The 16,475-nt window shown below is 48.0% G+C and overlaps 1 protein-coding gene across 6 annotated transcripts in view; it reads right to left on the bottom strand.

The window, feature by feature from the left end:
* Positions 1-16,475, bottom strand: part of VTI1A (vesicle transport through interaction with t-SNAREs 1A) — a 1,083,798-nt gene that overhangs the window by 802,391 nt on the left and 264,932 nt on the right. The window lies entirely within an intron of this gene.

The following is a 16,475-nucleotide window of genomic DNA, read 5'->3' as shown; positions in this document are numbered from 1 at the left end:
AGTTCTGCGTTGGAGCGTTTTTATTAGGGGCAAAACAGCTACCAGGGCCTAAAATAGTAAATACTTGTAATGTAATATCAGTGTGTAACTGTCTGGTTAAGTATGGCATAAAAATATTAAGTGCTCTGTCTGGCACTTTCCCAATTATATCCTGTTCCTCTGTAAAGTGGAATCAACTGGATGCTACACACATTTAACACCTGGAGTATACCATGCTGCGGCTACAATCTTCCCTGTATTCCTCTCCTGCTCCCTGAACCTGGATTCCAGTGACATTTAATAATACAAGTCAAATAAGTTATGTTAGAAGTTATGTGTGGCAAAACTGTGGATTAGAAGGGCCAATTTGAGCCTCTGGAAATGACTTTATCTTGTGTGCAACCAATCCCTTCCTTACTGAATGTGTGAGGGCACAAACGTCCTGCTTCACAGCGTCCATATAGGACAATGTATTTGATGTGAATGGCTGACCTGATATAATCTGGCGACCCAGGCCATTGTGACAGCAGCACAACTTTTCACAATATAAGTGGTATCATGGGAGGGGTACATTAAGGGGTTGAATGCTGTAAGAACACAGGCTTTTTGCAAGTCCCCCCCCCCCCCCCACAACTTTTTTCCCCATTTGGACTTCAATGCTGATGGTTTTTGACTCGCAAAGTGCACTGGAGCCTGCAAAGCAGGGCCCAATGCCAGTACTCTCTCCTTAAAATATGATGATTATGAACAGGTAACCCAATTGGCAAGGACTGTAAGTCCCTGGTAAGTGGTAGCAGGGATACCCAGGGCATGGGAGTTGAAGAGGTCACAACGGTCTGCAGCAGTGATTGTGCCATCATGAGTGACCCAAGAAAAGAGATAACAGCAGGCCTGCCAAGGCAGACTGCATTAGCAGTGCCAACTGTTCAAACTCAACTTTGCCCTCACCATGAGTGGAAAGGTCACAGCACTATTTTTAATATATGTCAGTCACCCCTAAGGTAGGCCTCCTGAGCCCAGGAGGCAGGGGGCATTATATTAAACATAACATAACATAACATAACATAACATAACATAACATAACATAACATAACATAACATAACAGGTGTATTTGTAAAGCGCACATAAAGATGTGGGCATATAAGTGCAAGCTAGCTTATAGGTCCCTATAGTAGCATCCCTCAATTAGGGGCTATTATAAGTGTTCATGACGTCACTAGACAACATGGAATAGCACCGGGGCAACCCCAGGAGGCCAGCTCCATTATGGTCCCACTGAAAAGTGTCATGTTTGGGGAACAAGTCTGGTTTGATGAGACAAGTTGTTTTATACCAACATCGTATTTAATGTGACATGCACCTAAGTTGCTACTTTAGAGGTTACCCACCTGGTTTCCCCAGCCTTTCCTGTTCCCTGGCTGACAGCCTGCAGCTGTTGCCACCATGACAGAAATCTGACTTCAGGACCTGCACAAAGAAAAGTTGCCAAAAACTACGCATGCGGCAACCACCCTGCAACTGCACGACTACGACTCGTCTTTGACCAGTTCTAAAGAAAAGAGGAACCCCACTGCAAGCCAAAGGCAACTCCAAAACTCTCTTGGACTAGAGGCACTAATCCCCTGCAGCGTGGAGGCAAAACTGCACCAGGATCCACATAATCATTGGCCATCAGATCAGCAGAGGGAATCACCCAAAAGTAAATGGTCTAATGTGGGAAACATACTCCTGACTTCCAGCAACTTTCAGACGGCTACCGTTTCCCCCAGGATCCAGGGCGTTTAATTGACCATAGGCTGAGGTTGCTGCTGCCAAGGCTTGTTGGTCCGGCAACCAATAGCTTTGTTCAACATTGTTCCTCGAGCGAACCCAGCAGCATCTTCAATCCGACGCCTCTGTGTCCCCATTGTCGAGATTTTGCACCCCTTTCCTCACCAGCACAGTCAAAGTGGTAAAACCTGCACCCGCAGCTCGCCTTCTTTAGCACCACGGAGAACAAGTTCCCTTATGTACCAGGGCCCAACGAGCCAAGTAAAAATCAACTGACTGTTGGAGCCTGGGATCCACCTCACCAATACCCCGCGCTTCCCCCCCCCCCCACCCCCACCCCCAAGTGGTTTCCATTGAACTCGACCTGCAAGTGGACGATTGTCACAAGTGTATTTCCTCTTTGATCACAACGTTATTGTTTTGCAAGATTGAAATGCACAGATGTATTTTTCCTTTAAAAATCTCTAACTCCAGATACCACTGGCTAGAGGGACGAGGCAGGGATGCCCGCTCTCACCCCTATTGTTTGCCCTAGTCCTGGAACCACTGGCCATTGTCATTAGAACTTCTCCGATACTGAAAGGAATACGCTGGAGAGACAACTGGGAGGACAGAGTATCCCTTCATGCGGATGACATGCTAATTTATTTTTCGGACCCAGAGAGAGGTATTCCTGGGCTGTTGACACTGTATGATACTCACGGACTGACTTCCGGGTATACAATCAACTGGACAAAGTCGGTCATCTACGTACTGAAGGGCCCCGCTCTAAATCTTCCCAGCGGCTGTCCGTTAACAGTGGCGGACACCTCATTCAAGTATTTGGGGATTCACGTCACCAGCGACGTCACAGTATTTTCTGAACTGAATTTGCTGCCGCCGCTCATGCGACTCAAAGCTGACGTGAGACACTGGAAAGCTCTTCCTCTGACACTGCTGGGACGGGCAGCGCTTTTTAAAATGATGGCGCTGCCACGTCTTCTTTATGTCTTGGAAAAACACCAACCTTAGTGCCACCCTTTTACTTCCAAAAAGTGACAGCAGCGATAACGGGCTTGCTGTGGGGTGACCGCCCAGCTCGTGTAGCGCATCTCAAACTCAACCAAGGCTGGTACGACGGCGGAATAGCCCTACCAAATATACAATTGTACTATTGGGCGGCGCACCTTAAAGTTCTTAACCAATGGCTGCACGCCCCGCAAGATGACCCGGCATATTGTACGGACAGAGCGCAACTGGGTACGCATCGTCTGCTGCCCCCGCTGTACCACAAAGGACTTGCAGCGAAACTAACGGGCCCGACGAAACACACAGTGGCGATATGGCACAAAGCACAGACGAGACTCAAGTGGGGGGGTGTCATAACAAAACTAACACCTTTGTGGGACACTAAGGCCCCGGGTCAATTGAGACATAGTAAGGGTTTCACTCAGTGGGATAACATAGGAATCTCCACGGTGGGAGACATGTGGACAAAAGACGTGGTGATCCCTTTCTCGCAACTACAACAACAGTACAACCTAGGTCCTAGTGAAACTTACCGTTATATTCAAGTAAGACATGCACTGATGGCAGCAATTGAGGTGGGTACAGTGGTCCCGGAGTCATCCCCGCTGGAGGACGACCTGCTTACTGATTACATACAGACAAGCGCCACATCACTTACTTACCGAAAGTTGCTGAATAACCTGAATAACCTACCAGACCCCTTACTTAAACTGAGAAAGAAATGGGAGGGTGAAGTAGGTGATATGGATGGACAGACTGGAATGCTGCGATGGCATCCCCAAAGGAAGCGGGTATCTCAGCACGATTCCGACTGGTGCAGTTTAAGATAGTGCACCAGGTCTACTTTACAAGAACCACCCTACACAAACTACACAAAGCTGATCACCTGTATTGTCTCAGGGGCTGTGGGATGGAGGGAACATTGCTGCATACACTATGGGAATGTCCGATTATTGCTGAATACTGGAGGCAGATAATGCGTACCATTTCACAGACTCTAGGGATATCCATTACACCTGACCCGCGTGTATGCCTGCTGAATGTGTGGGGGCAGAATGACCTGACACGCATGGGGCAACAATGGGCCATAGTGGGTATTATGACTGCCAAACGAGATATAGCGCAGAAATGGGGGGGCGACAGATACGCCGACCTTAGCGCAGTGGTGTAGAAACATGGATATGCTTCTGGTGATTGAGCGAGCAGTGTATAAAATGAGAGCTAACCCTAGCAAGTGGAATAAGATCTGGCTACCTTGGAACAGCTACCGGGGAGACCTATGTGAGCCACTACCGGAGGAAGACAGTGACAGTACAGACGAAGAGGAGGATGTAGAATGAGTGGCCCAGGCAATGGTTATCATACTGGTAATAGGAAGAAATAGGGATTAGCAGGTACCTCAGCCAGTTAATCTAAGGGGCCCAGGAAAGGGGAAGAGACGAGGGGAGCGCCAGGGCTAACCTGACTAAGTCAGTCAGAGCCTGGGTAAATGTTTGATAAACTGAATGATGCCTACCAACTAGATGAGTCACAAGTTAAGTTTTGGTTATAAAAATAAAAGTAAGATGAAATCTTTTTTCTCAGGAGTAATAAATATAATGTCTGCTGTAATGTTAACGAATTGCTGCCGGACCGAAAGTTATCGGCTAAATAGCTGTGTAATTACTATATCGAATTATCACAATGAGTGGCAGCCGGCCTCAGGATTGTAGGCAAAATGCTGTGTATATTTGGCAGATGTAAATAAAGTCTTACAAAAAAAAAAATCTCTAACTCCAATTATACCACTCATCCGATTGTCTTCATTTTTGTCTAAAATTATATAAAAATCCGCTTTATTTTTGTAGATTGGTTTCAGTTTTCTTTTGAGTCATGTCAATTACTATATGTCCAGAATGTCAGGAACAGAACTGGGCCCACTGGCTCTAGGAACCATGCTGCTGCACAAATCACGTGGGAGCCTCGCAGGCTCTGGAAATACAATTATCACCCTAGGAGCACACTGGCTCCTGAAAATAACACTGCGCAGGCTGGAGCCCTCTGGCTCTTACACTGAATGTACCCACAACAGGGGCAAGATCACAGGCCCCTCGGGCCCCCATGGGCCCTGCAAACACATATGGCCCAGTCCGAGCCACACAGGCTCTCTAAACAGTTGCAGTGCTCCCAAAACTGGATCCCCGCGTAAGCTCTTAGGATATGCCCCAACTGCCGTGGGAGCGGGCCGCTGCAAACCAGGGGCGCCCTAAATACACCCCAGCCATTGTGCCATCCTCCGGCACAAACATTGGCCCCTACGGAGCCCCCCCCCCCCCAGCCCTTCTCACTCACCGGGCTTCCTTTCGGGCGGGGGTTCCTCCGGGTGGTGGTGCGGGCGGGGCTCTCTCTCCATACGAGAGCCCCGCCTTCCTCTTTACCTGGGTCCCCTTTCGGCATCTCGGGGGCAGCACCGAGGGGTGGTCACCCTTGGTGCGAAAAACAAACACAGAAGCGGGGTGGGCATCCGCTAAGGACGCCATAAACGGGGTGGCACCCGTGATTTAAAAATATATCGAAACTCAGGAAAAATGCAGGGTGGGCACCTGCGAGGCACAAAGAGCTGGACAGAGAGCAGCTCCACGCTGCAGAACCCAAATAAAGCGCTCACGAAGCGCTAGGGAGCAGGCAGACCCCAAGCCCCCCAAGAAGGGCTCTCATAGCAAATGGGCCTCAGCTACCAAAGCAAAAGCCCAGCGCTCCCCCAAGAAAACAAAGAGCCTCCAGGAATCCAGGTCCATCAGGTATCCAGGGGGGAGGCAAGCCTTCCTCTGGGCCCAAGCCCCTGGCAGGATTCAAGTTGGGAACAAGAACATTTTGGAAGGGGACATAGCCCCTTTTTATACAGTGAATTCCTTTGTCTAAAGGTGCAGGGTGGGGGAAAAACCAGGCGCAGCTGGTTTGGGAGCCCCCTTGATGAGCTCAGCCACCCCTTTCATTCACTTGTCAGGCTAGGGTCATCAGTCGCACCACAGGGGGCGGAGCCAGCATTGTGTGGGGAAAACCCAGCCCCATTCAGGACCCAGGTGCACTATTCCCCTCACATCAGCATGCTAATCTCAAGACTCACCACTGGGCAGACCCAACCAGACATCCTGGAGCCAGGCTCCAGCCAATCACGTTTCAGCACACTCACTACGCACGCACACCCATGTCTAGAAGTGGCACTTCCACACTAGACACATTCATGCCGCATACATCATTACGCAGCATTCAATCTCACGAGTTCGCACATACCAAACTCGACCCTGCATTTCCCACACATCAGGAACTACCATGGTCACACATATTCCCCATGCATTCCTATGGGAGGGCAGGTCACTCTCACCACACACACACACACACAGAGCTCAGGCACTTTACACTGTACCACAGTAAAAAAGTGCGCATGTCTTTCCTCTTTCATATCAAATCTGTTTGTTCTGGTTCAATACAATACAAGTGCGAGGAAAACTAAAGGAGTGGGAAAGACCACATCACAAAATATTTCCATTTTCACCACGGATTTAATTATTTATTATTGTAGCTTTATGTAGTAAAGATACAAAAAGTGATAGATGAACAGCTTGAATTATCCTCGGTCACTGGTAAGTACTTGGGGCCACATCCCAATCCGTGGTTATTTTGCACACCATACCACATCAGTTTGGGCTCAGCCATATGCAAATCGGTCTTGAGCATGCTCCAGTGGGAACAGTGCAGACCAAACTGCTGGCCAGGTTATCCCTAATCGGAATACAAGCAACCCAGGGCAGGATTTTCCCTAGTTAGGGGGTTTTCAGCCATGTGGGCTGAGGGGGGATACCCCAAAACCGGTCCCAGAATGCTTCTATCGTGTCCAGGCAGGACCTGGTCTGGCAGTTCGGGCTGGACTGTTACCATGAGGAGCAGGACCAGGCTGATTTGCATATGGCTGGGTCCAAACTGGGGTGACATAGTGAGCAAAAGAATGATAGATTAAACCCAGATCTTCTGACTGGGGGTGAGAGGTTGAAACATTTTAGCACTCCGTCCATCATCTTCTTGTGTCTGCCCTAAGTGGCCAAGGGTATGCCCAGACATAGGTCCTTTGCTTGCTGTGCCACTGAATTCAAGCTAGCCTGACTGATGAGGGGTGATACCCTGAAACTGGTCCCATGATGCTGGTTTGCAGTTCAGGGAGGACCTGACCTGGCAATTCGGGCAGGACTCTTCCCATTAGGAACAGGGTCATCTCGGATTTGCATATGGCTGGGCACAAACTGGGGTGGCATAGTGAGCAAAAGAACGATGGATTAAACCCAGATCTCTTGACTGGGGGTTAGTGATTGAAAAGCTTCAACACTCAGTCATTATCTTGCTGTGTTTCCATTCAAAATAATAAACAAAATAACAGTTTGCAGAGCAAGAGTTAAAGTCATGTTAATTCGATGCATATGCATCACAGGCTCCACCTCATATGCAAATTCTGGCTCCCACAGAAAGGTATATGGGAACAGGTTTGTTTGGAGGGAGGGGCTGTCAAAACTAAAAGAACAAGAGACACTATGGAGTGCAGGGCATACCTGTGATGCACGTTTATCACCAAACACCCTATAAAAGACTAAAACGTCTTAAGGTTGTAAGGAGGTTAGCAAACCTCAACTGCAATAGCTTAACCAAAAAGAAAGTTCAGTACAGCAGAGTTCAGGCAAACTGAACCCAGCTGATGAACTAATTGATGTGTGTAGGATTATGCCTTCAAGTTGACATCAAATGGCCACAGTACTGAATTGTGATGCTACCATTGCACATGGTGGCCGTCTAGCAGTGGGAGGACAGCAACCGTGTAGCATTCTGAGACGTGTAGCATTCTGAGACTACTTCCTAGCATAAGACCTGTACGGGGGCTAGACAGGTGGCATAATGCCTTCAGATATATTTAGAGAGCACTCAAAGCCATCTATAACATCAAGACCTTGCTAAGAGGAAAATACATAAGGAGCTTGGGACACACTGACCAAGCCATAAGAAAAACAATTCTTTTTTTTAATAAAAAAAATATAGGCAACAAAATACATACATGAAATAACGGAAACAAGTGAAGAGAATAAAATGAAAAGAAAGAAAATGAAAAAACAATATAAATGGGTCAGACTCAAATATATACATACAAGTTGGTTGATACGCACAAGTTTGCATACTCAAGTACCTGTTGGTAACACCCAGTGTCAACATGATAGTAGCAGATGCGGATACAGCGGAGTACGAAGCTAATTATTACAAATGGCCATGCTTACAAGTAGTGTGGTTATATTTGTAACAGTGAAGTTACCATGATGTTACATATATTACTGTAATAGTAGGTGTTCACGGGGGATCAAATGAGAATGAAAAGGCGTCTAGGGACTTCCAAAGTTTCTTGTGAGATATACGCCATGGAGAAGTGGGTAGAGCCGGATTGTCCGCTCCTCTTAAGAAAGATAGCCAGTCTTGCCAAATTCTAAAGGACACATCTTTAACATTCTTTCACTTGCATAACATGACTTTGCAAGCTAAGGTGAGCAAGAGGTCCAACAGCGGACGGTCATTATCGTTAGCTAGCGTTGGGTCTAAGATGATGTATGAGAATTCTCTAGGGGGATTGAAATTAAAAATGTGTTCTATACATTTATAAATTTCTTCCCAATACAGCTGTAGGGAGGAGAAAGTGAAAAGCATGTGAGCAAGATATCCGATGGCTGAGTTACAGTTCCAGCATGTCGGATTCTCTCTTAAATGAAGTTTAAAAAGATTTTCAGGAGTCCAGTATGATCTATTGAGTAACATATATTTGGTTTGAGACAGGATGGGGTAATTTTATTCGAGAAGGCTGTGTTATATGTTCTATCACAGTCGAACAGGAGGTTGGTAGAATTGGGTTCCGATTCCCACTTGTACTAATTTGGTTTGTGCGATGTCCTAGGGAGGGGTAGAAGGAGTTTATATATTTTTGAAACAACAATAGCCTGCTTCCAAGATTCGTGATATCTGAGACGTGAGCCAAGGGCCATAGGGTTTAATGGTACGCGCTGAGAGGAGAGCTTTCAACTTCAGGAAATCGTAAAAATCCACAGGCGTTAAATTGTATTGGGCCTGAAGAGTTGAAAAAGGTAAAGGATGGGGGCTTTTATAGAGGAGTTTTACCAAGTTTATGCCTTTCCGAGACCAGAGTTCCAAGTAGAGCATGTTTCCTTCCAATGTCAGCGAGGGATTCCGCCACAAAGAGACCATATTAGACTTATTGAATCTGAATTTTAATTTGTGTAGCTGCTCTAGTCTCAGGAGGGCACGTCTAGTGTTGAGGAGAATGTATCGAGAATGATGCAGATGGAAAAGATCCATAGTAAGCAGGGCAGGTAAGGGCACATTGTTGATGAGTGATTTCTCTGTGTCTAGCCAGACTGGTGTGTAGTCCGGATTAACAGTCAGCCAACTCGCTCCTTGTTTGCATAAAAATGCTGTCTGATAATTCCTGAAGTTAGGGAGACCCAGACCGCCTTTTTCCTTAGATAGCTGCAGCTTAGTCAGAGATATTCTGGGCTTCTTCCCCTGCCAAAGGAAAGTATTAAAGAGCTTATCAATCTTGTTCAAGAAGTCAGGGAGAAAGTCATCGGCAACATGCTAGCAAGGTAATTCACTAAGGGAGTCACCATCATTTTCAGTGTTTCAGCCCTACCCCACCATGAAAGATATTTAGGTGACCGCCCCTCCAGTAGATTGGAGATTTTTTGAAGATTAGATTTTCGTTGGTGTGAAGGGTAGAGACTAAGTCCTTGTCAAAATCCAGCCCCAGATATTTAAAGCATTTTTGTTGCCAAGTCAGGCCGGAGTCACCCAAGACCTCCTTGTTGCCTAGATTATTCAGGAGTTTTACTTCAGTTTTATCTTTGTTTAGTTTGTACCCTGACACACGGGAAAAGGTTTTAATTTAGGACATGAGAAATTGAAATTGAAATATTTATAAAGCGCACATACACCACGCGGTTTCTAGGCGCTGGAACATAAAACCAAGAGGGTGCGAAAAGACAGCCAACTAACATGAGAAAGCTTGAGTGAACAAAAATGTTTTTAGGGATTTGCGGAATTCTGAATAATGGGTGGAAAGTCTAAGGGAGGAAGGAACTACATTCCAGAAGGTAGGCGCAAGCGTAGAAAATTTTGCGCCACCTGACCTCTTCTTCTTAAAACGAGTGACAACCAGAAGGGATTGTGAAGAGGAACGCAGTTCTCTGCTGGGACAGTATGCCTTGATTTCAGAGGAGATAAAGTGAGGGGCTGTCCCTGCCCTTGCCTGGAAGGTGATAGAACCCATCTTAAACAAGGCACGCTCCCGGATAGGCATACAGTGCAGAGCTTTAAGCAGCGGGGTAACATGACAGGACTTGGACAAGTTTTAAACGAGTCGGGCTGCCTGATTCTGCACTAGTTGGAGTCAGGAGTGAGAGCAGGGATGGCCTCCTCAGCCTCTTCCGAGACTACTAAAACGTCATCCGCATAAGCAGTAATTTTCCCCGTGCATTCGTTGAAGTGGACTCCTGAGATACAGTTATTGTTCCTTATGAGGAATAAGAATGGTTCAATTGCGAGTAAAAATAATGAGGGGTGGGGGGGGGAGGGGGGGGAGGAAAAAACCATGCCTAGTTCCTTGTTGTTGCTGGAAGGATGAGGAGAACGAGCCTCTGGTTCTGACCCCTAGCCGAAGGACTGAAATATAGCGACATTACCATCTTCGTGAAATTTCTTCCAAGCCCAAACCTATTCAGCACTGCTTCTAGGTACGTCCAATCAACTTTATCAAAGGCCTTTTTGTCATCAAGCGTTATTGCTACCGTGGGAGATCTGGAAAGTTTAACCCTTTCCAAAACATGAGCTAGGATCCTGGTGTTGTCGCTGGAAAGCCTGTTCTTTAAGAAACCAACCTGAGAGGGATGAATAAGTTTGGGCAGGACCTTTTGAAGACGGTTAGCCAGGATCATTGCAAAGAGCTTACAATCTATATTGATAAGGGAAATTGGTCTGCAATTTTTGGGGAGTGTTGGGTCTTTCCCTTCCTTAGGCAGCACTGCAATGATGGCTTCAGACAGTGTACCGTGGTTTTACCTGATTCATTGAATTCGTTAAACAAGTGTAATAGTGGCGAAGATAAGAGGGAGGGGAAACATTTATAGAATTTTGCCCTGAACCCATCAGGCCCAGGAGCCTTTCCACATTTTAGAGATTTAATTGACTTTTCAATTTCCAGGGTGGTTATTGGGCTATTAAGTTCCGATTGCTCCGTGACTGAGAGGGTCGGCAAGTCACATTCATTAAGAAAATCCTGAATTTTAACGTTATCTACGTCCTTGTTTTTGGAGTATAAGGTGTTATAAAAGTCTTTGAATATTTCCGCAATCTTATCTGAGTCAGAGTATGTCACGCCATTGTGATCTTTAATACTATTAATTGTGTTCTTTTGCACTTTAAATTTTAAGTATGCAGCTAGACTCTTACCCGCCTTGTTCGATTCACACAGCTTGAACCTCTTTTGTCTGTTTAACCAAACCCCTGCTCTATTGCTTATTATTTTATTATATTCATATTTTTTATTAGCCAGTTTATTCAGTTTTAATTCATCTCTAGATGCCAGATGCTTGCTTTCTAGAATGAGATCTCCTTTTCTAATTCGTCAAAGACCTTGTTATGTTCCTTGTTTACAGCTGATCTGATTTTAATTATTACACCCCTAACAGTACTCTTCAGAGCTTCCCATCGAGTTAGGTCAGAAGTGTAATCCCTTTTATTATGCTCTAGGTAAGATTGGATTGCATTCTCTATGAGTGCCCTATGCTGTTCCTTATCCAACACCACATCATTTAGTCTCCATAAGGACGGACGGCTGGTCGGTTTTACGTTGGAGATGGATAATGAGATGCAGGAGTCGTCTGATCTTACCCTGGGCTCTATTGATGTCTCTTCGATTCTAGAGATGCCGTTACTCGGGATAAATAGATAGTCAATACAAGTGTACGCGTCGTGGGGTGGTGAGTAAAATGTGTACTCTCTACCCATGGGGTTTAGTAGCCTACAGGAGTCGACCAGATTGAAACGAGCACAGAGGTTAGTAAAGGTTTGTGGGATTTGTTACTACGGTAAGCGCACCTTGAATCCCTATCAAGAATCGGGTCTAAGGGCAAATTAAAGTCTCCTGCCAGTATATGCACGGCCGAATCAGGAATAGTTTCAATCTGTTTAGTAAGGTCGTTCCAGAAGTTTAGCTTGCGTGTGTTAGGTGCATAGACATTCATGATATAAAACTCTGTGTTGTCCTTAATCATTTTGGTTATGACCCACCTCCCATTAGTGTCGGCTGTGTAGGATTCCAACTCAATGTTTGATTTTTTCGCTTTCAGTGTCAGGACACTGTTTTTCTTACCAACTGCTTCAGAACCTACCACCTCGCTGTAAAATCTATTCCTAATTGTATTGAATTGTTTTATATCGATCTTTCTTTCTTGTAAAAGAACTACATCCCCTTTTTGCCTTCGGAGATAGTCCAGGATCTTTTGCCGCTTAACCGGTTGGTTAAGACCTTTGACGTTAAGCAAGATTATTTTCAGGTTATCCACCCTAGAGGTTCCTAGAGGTGTGTTAACTGTAGTGTGTGGCATCATGACTGCATTAGAAGATTAAACCAGGCTAGATCAACAACACTCTGTTGATGAAGACCCTGGATGGTCATCTCCTACTGGATGTCAGTACGAACAAGATGTATGTATGTGTATTAAGTTGTAAGGTATGAGAAATGGAGTTGTATTGAGCCATATCAGATGACTGAGTATCCATTTAACCCTATTTGCCACATGAACTGCATGTACCAGAGGGGCCATATCTTTCGGCCCAACCAGGTGTGTTTCGAAGTATATTGGAATGTCTCAGAAGGCAAATGAATGTCAGGGCAACCTTTCGACATAAGACAAGTGCTTCTGGTTGTACAGTGCATATCGGAACTTGAGCAGTGAAAATAATGACATACGGACAAAAGTAAGCAAAAAGTAATGGTGACACACAAGAAAAACCAAATTGAAGTCGGACCCATACACTCCCCCAACCAACCCTCCTCCCATCCCCTCCCACCCTACCCTGAAAGAAACTAGTAGACATGGTGACCAGGGAAAACAGCTTCCCTCCCATGGCGATGAACAAAAACCATGGTGGATTATTAAAACTAGACCAACATTTAGAACAATGGATGCTTAATGTGTAATCAACCGTAGCAAGAAACTAGCATAGCCTAAATGGGAATTAGATTGTAACGTGGATAAGGCGGTGGCCAGTGCATCCTTCTCAGTTCACAAGTTATTAAACATAACGTTATAAAGTATATAGCACTGACAATCACCAAAACTCAGGAACTTTGAGACATTCAAGTGTACATAGAAAACATTGTCTGCAAGAATACTACAGGAAGTATTGTGACAGCTTCAACCCACCATAACATAGTAGAAAGCCTCACCCCTACAGCAAAGTAGATTCACCTAAAAAGGCACTCCTGGTAGCAGGACACATCTAAAAAATGTGAGGTGGGTCAAGCGACAGTGACAAGTAGCTGTGGTACTGCCATACCGAACATGTAACTGTGAGACAGCCATAACAAACAGTGTTAAGAGTACAAAAGTAAAGAAGTAAGGTCACATTCTTTTAAACCATGAACCAGGACAATTGAGAGGATACTCAAGTACTAGCTGCGGCAGGGCCAGGTGTTGTCGTGTCCATAAAGAGTTCATCCGGACCATCAAGGAATCTTTTGAGTTTCTGAGGATCCATAAAAAAACCTGGGGAGTTCCTTGGATGACCACTCGGAACCTTGCTGGGCCTGCAAACCCAGATTGGTAACCTAGTGAGCGCAGCCTTGGTCGTAGAGCACGTAAGCCCTTTCATATATCAACCGTCTCCTTGCTGTAGTCCTGTGAAATAAAGATCTTACTGGATTTCCATAGGATGCGGTTGTTTTCGGGCATAAAGTATATGATCTGTTGGGGGCGTGACTTAACCACCGATAGCATGGCCGATTGAGCTGGGAGCTCCGCGCCAGCCTCGGAGGTTTTATCCTGAAAACGGACCCAGGGAGCGGCACCCGTACCCTGGAGGGGCCCCCGGACACTGTGGAGGCACTACTGTGCGGCTTTGAAGCGGATGGCGGGGCTGCCGCCAGCGCTGGGACAGAAGCGGCCGCGGACTTGCGGGCGAGCGATCGGCCATTTTGGTTGGGTCTATCTTGGTGCTGCATCCACGGCCTCGAGTGATTCAGAGGCCGCCGCGGAGGCAGGGCGGCCATTCTGGGACCGCTTCAAACTTTCCTGATTCCTCGCTGCTGGCGTCGAAATCGGCGGACTAGCGGCTGGGTGCCTGATGGGAACAACTTGTGGCGGAACTGGGAGGCTCACCACGAGGGCGGACTCACCTGCGATTGAGGAGCCACGCTTGGGCACTGTCTGGCTGAGAGGGTGATCACTGGCTGAGAGGGTGATCACCGGCTGCGTGGAGGAGGCCTGCAATTCACTGGAGAAACAACCGGGCCCCCCCCTCTTGCCTGGAGACGAAGAGCCTGGCTAGTGACCTGCTGGGGTGAGACTGACGGGTGAGGTTGCCCCTACTGCCCGGACCTGCTGGAAGACACGGAAGAACACGGCCCTGCTGGGCTAGTACATGAGGGGCCTGGTGACACGCGGCCTCCTTGAACCATAGGTCGATGGGGCGGCTCCATTTCTGGAATGAGTAGGGCGGGGAGAGTCCTTCACTACAGCTTTGCCCTGACGCCCTGGTGCTGAAGACGCCACCCGAGAGGGCAAAGGTTGAAGCGTGGAAGTGCTTACCTGGGATGCCTGTTTGTGCCGGGGGAGGCTTCACTTGACCAAGCGGTACTATTCTGAGTCACAGAGGGGTGAGTGAGTAGCCCAGGACCCCTATCACTGTCTCGGATGTTTGGGTGCTGCGCGGGCCCCGCTTGACGGACCCTGGGACGGACCCGCGATCAGGACTATGGGGAAACCAAAGGAGAAACCTTAGGCACCACCCCCAGACCCTGCGGGGGAGGTGTCGGAGGGCCAAGATCAGGAGCCTGCCGGGGCGCAAGCATCAGGACTACAGCAGCAACAGCTGGAACAAATCCTGAAGGCCATCACGGACACGAGGAAGGCGCTCCATCACAACATTTCCACGAGTCTGGGGCTACTGCGGGCAGATCACGGAAAGCTAGCTGACCGAGTCAAGACCATGGAGATGGCCTTGGAACTGCTGGAACCGGCCCACAAGGCGACCGATGCGGCGGTGGGGGACCTGTTGCGGAGGGTGCAACAACTGGAGAAGAGAGCAGAGGAAGCTGAAGGTCGCAACAGACGTAACAACATGCGAGTGGTGGCCCTGCCCGAAAAAATCGAAGGGGACGATATGGTTGCCAACCTTGAGGCCTGGCTACGTGAGGTGGTGGCCCCTGAGGGATTGTCACAGTTCTACACTCTAGAGAGGGCCAACCGAGTGCCGGCCCGCCCGCCGGCCGCGGGTCACCCTCCCCGGCTGGTGGTGGCACAGTTGTTGCATTTTAGGGACCGAGATGTTCTATTGCAGAAGGCGCGAACGATGGACCCTTACCGGGTGGATAATGCATCCGTATCCATTTATCCGGACTACTCCTACGAGGTCCAGCGCAGTCGCTCCACTTTCCTAGCGGTCAAGAGAGCTCTTTGCGACGAGGGTATACAGTACTCTCTCCTTTTCCCGGCACGCCTGAGACTGCCGGTGGATGGCAAATCGTTCTTCTTTGACTCTCCTGAGGATGTTTGGAGCTGGTTGGAAACGTATAGGGCTGGTAGAGATGGCGGTGGGATGCTGGAGAAGACGGCGGAGACCAGCCCGAAGCCTCGTCGGCGACAACGGACATGGGGTCGCGCGGCATCTGCCCGAACACCTTCGCCGTCCCAGACAAAGCTGGATCGTCAGGCGGCGCTCCAGGAGGTTTCTGCCTTTCGGGAGCAGTGACTGCGGAGCCTGTGGTGGACTCGGGTTCCCAACCGGGGTCGGAGGACCCAGTGACTGAGGGTTCTGATCTGGACAGCCGAGCCTTGCCGCATGTCACACCGAGAACTGCAGATAGCCTATTGGACGAGTGACGCATGTGTGCCCAACTTAAGTGCAGTAAGAGGGTGATGCTCTGAGGTCGGGTTGCCCGGGTGGGGTACGGGCCGGGGGAGCTTGCCACTGGGATGGGCGAATGCTTTCACTGTTCGTCATGCTAGATGGGGCAAATGCAGTAAATGTTTGCTGGGGGGTCCCTCCGGGGCGGGGTGGCGCATGACTGGGGGGGTTTATATTGGAGGCTGAGCGTAGATTGTGTAGGGTGAGATCACAGCCTAGCTCGTCCAGGTGCGGAGACACCCCCCATACTCATGCTAGTTGTGAGACTCTGGTAGTTGCCAGGGAGTTCCCGCTTTTGGGACCAGGTTTGGATGGGTTACTGCAGTTTAGCGCCTGTTCTGGGGATTGGAGGGTGGGGAGTTGGTTGGGGACGTTCGGGGTTTGGGGGCGTTGTCAGTGTGCCCACTCGGGAGAAGGCAAAGTTTTGTCTTTGTGTATTCAGCTATGGGGACCCGCCATGAATTGAAATGCAATACCTGGAATGTGCGAAGGCTGAACTCCATGAGGAAAC

This window comes from Lissotriton vulgaris, chromosome 5, assembly GCF_964263255.1.
Source record: "Lissotriton vulgaris chromosome 5, aLisVul1.2, whole genome shotgun sequence".
Taxonomy (NCBI): Eukaryota; Metazoa; Chordata; class Amphibia; order Caudata; family Salamandridae; genus Lissotriton; species Lissotriton vulgaris.
Note: the sequence above shows the minus strand (reverse complement) of the source record. Positions and strands in the feature narration are given on the sequence as shown.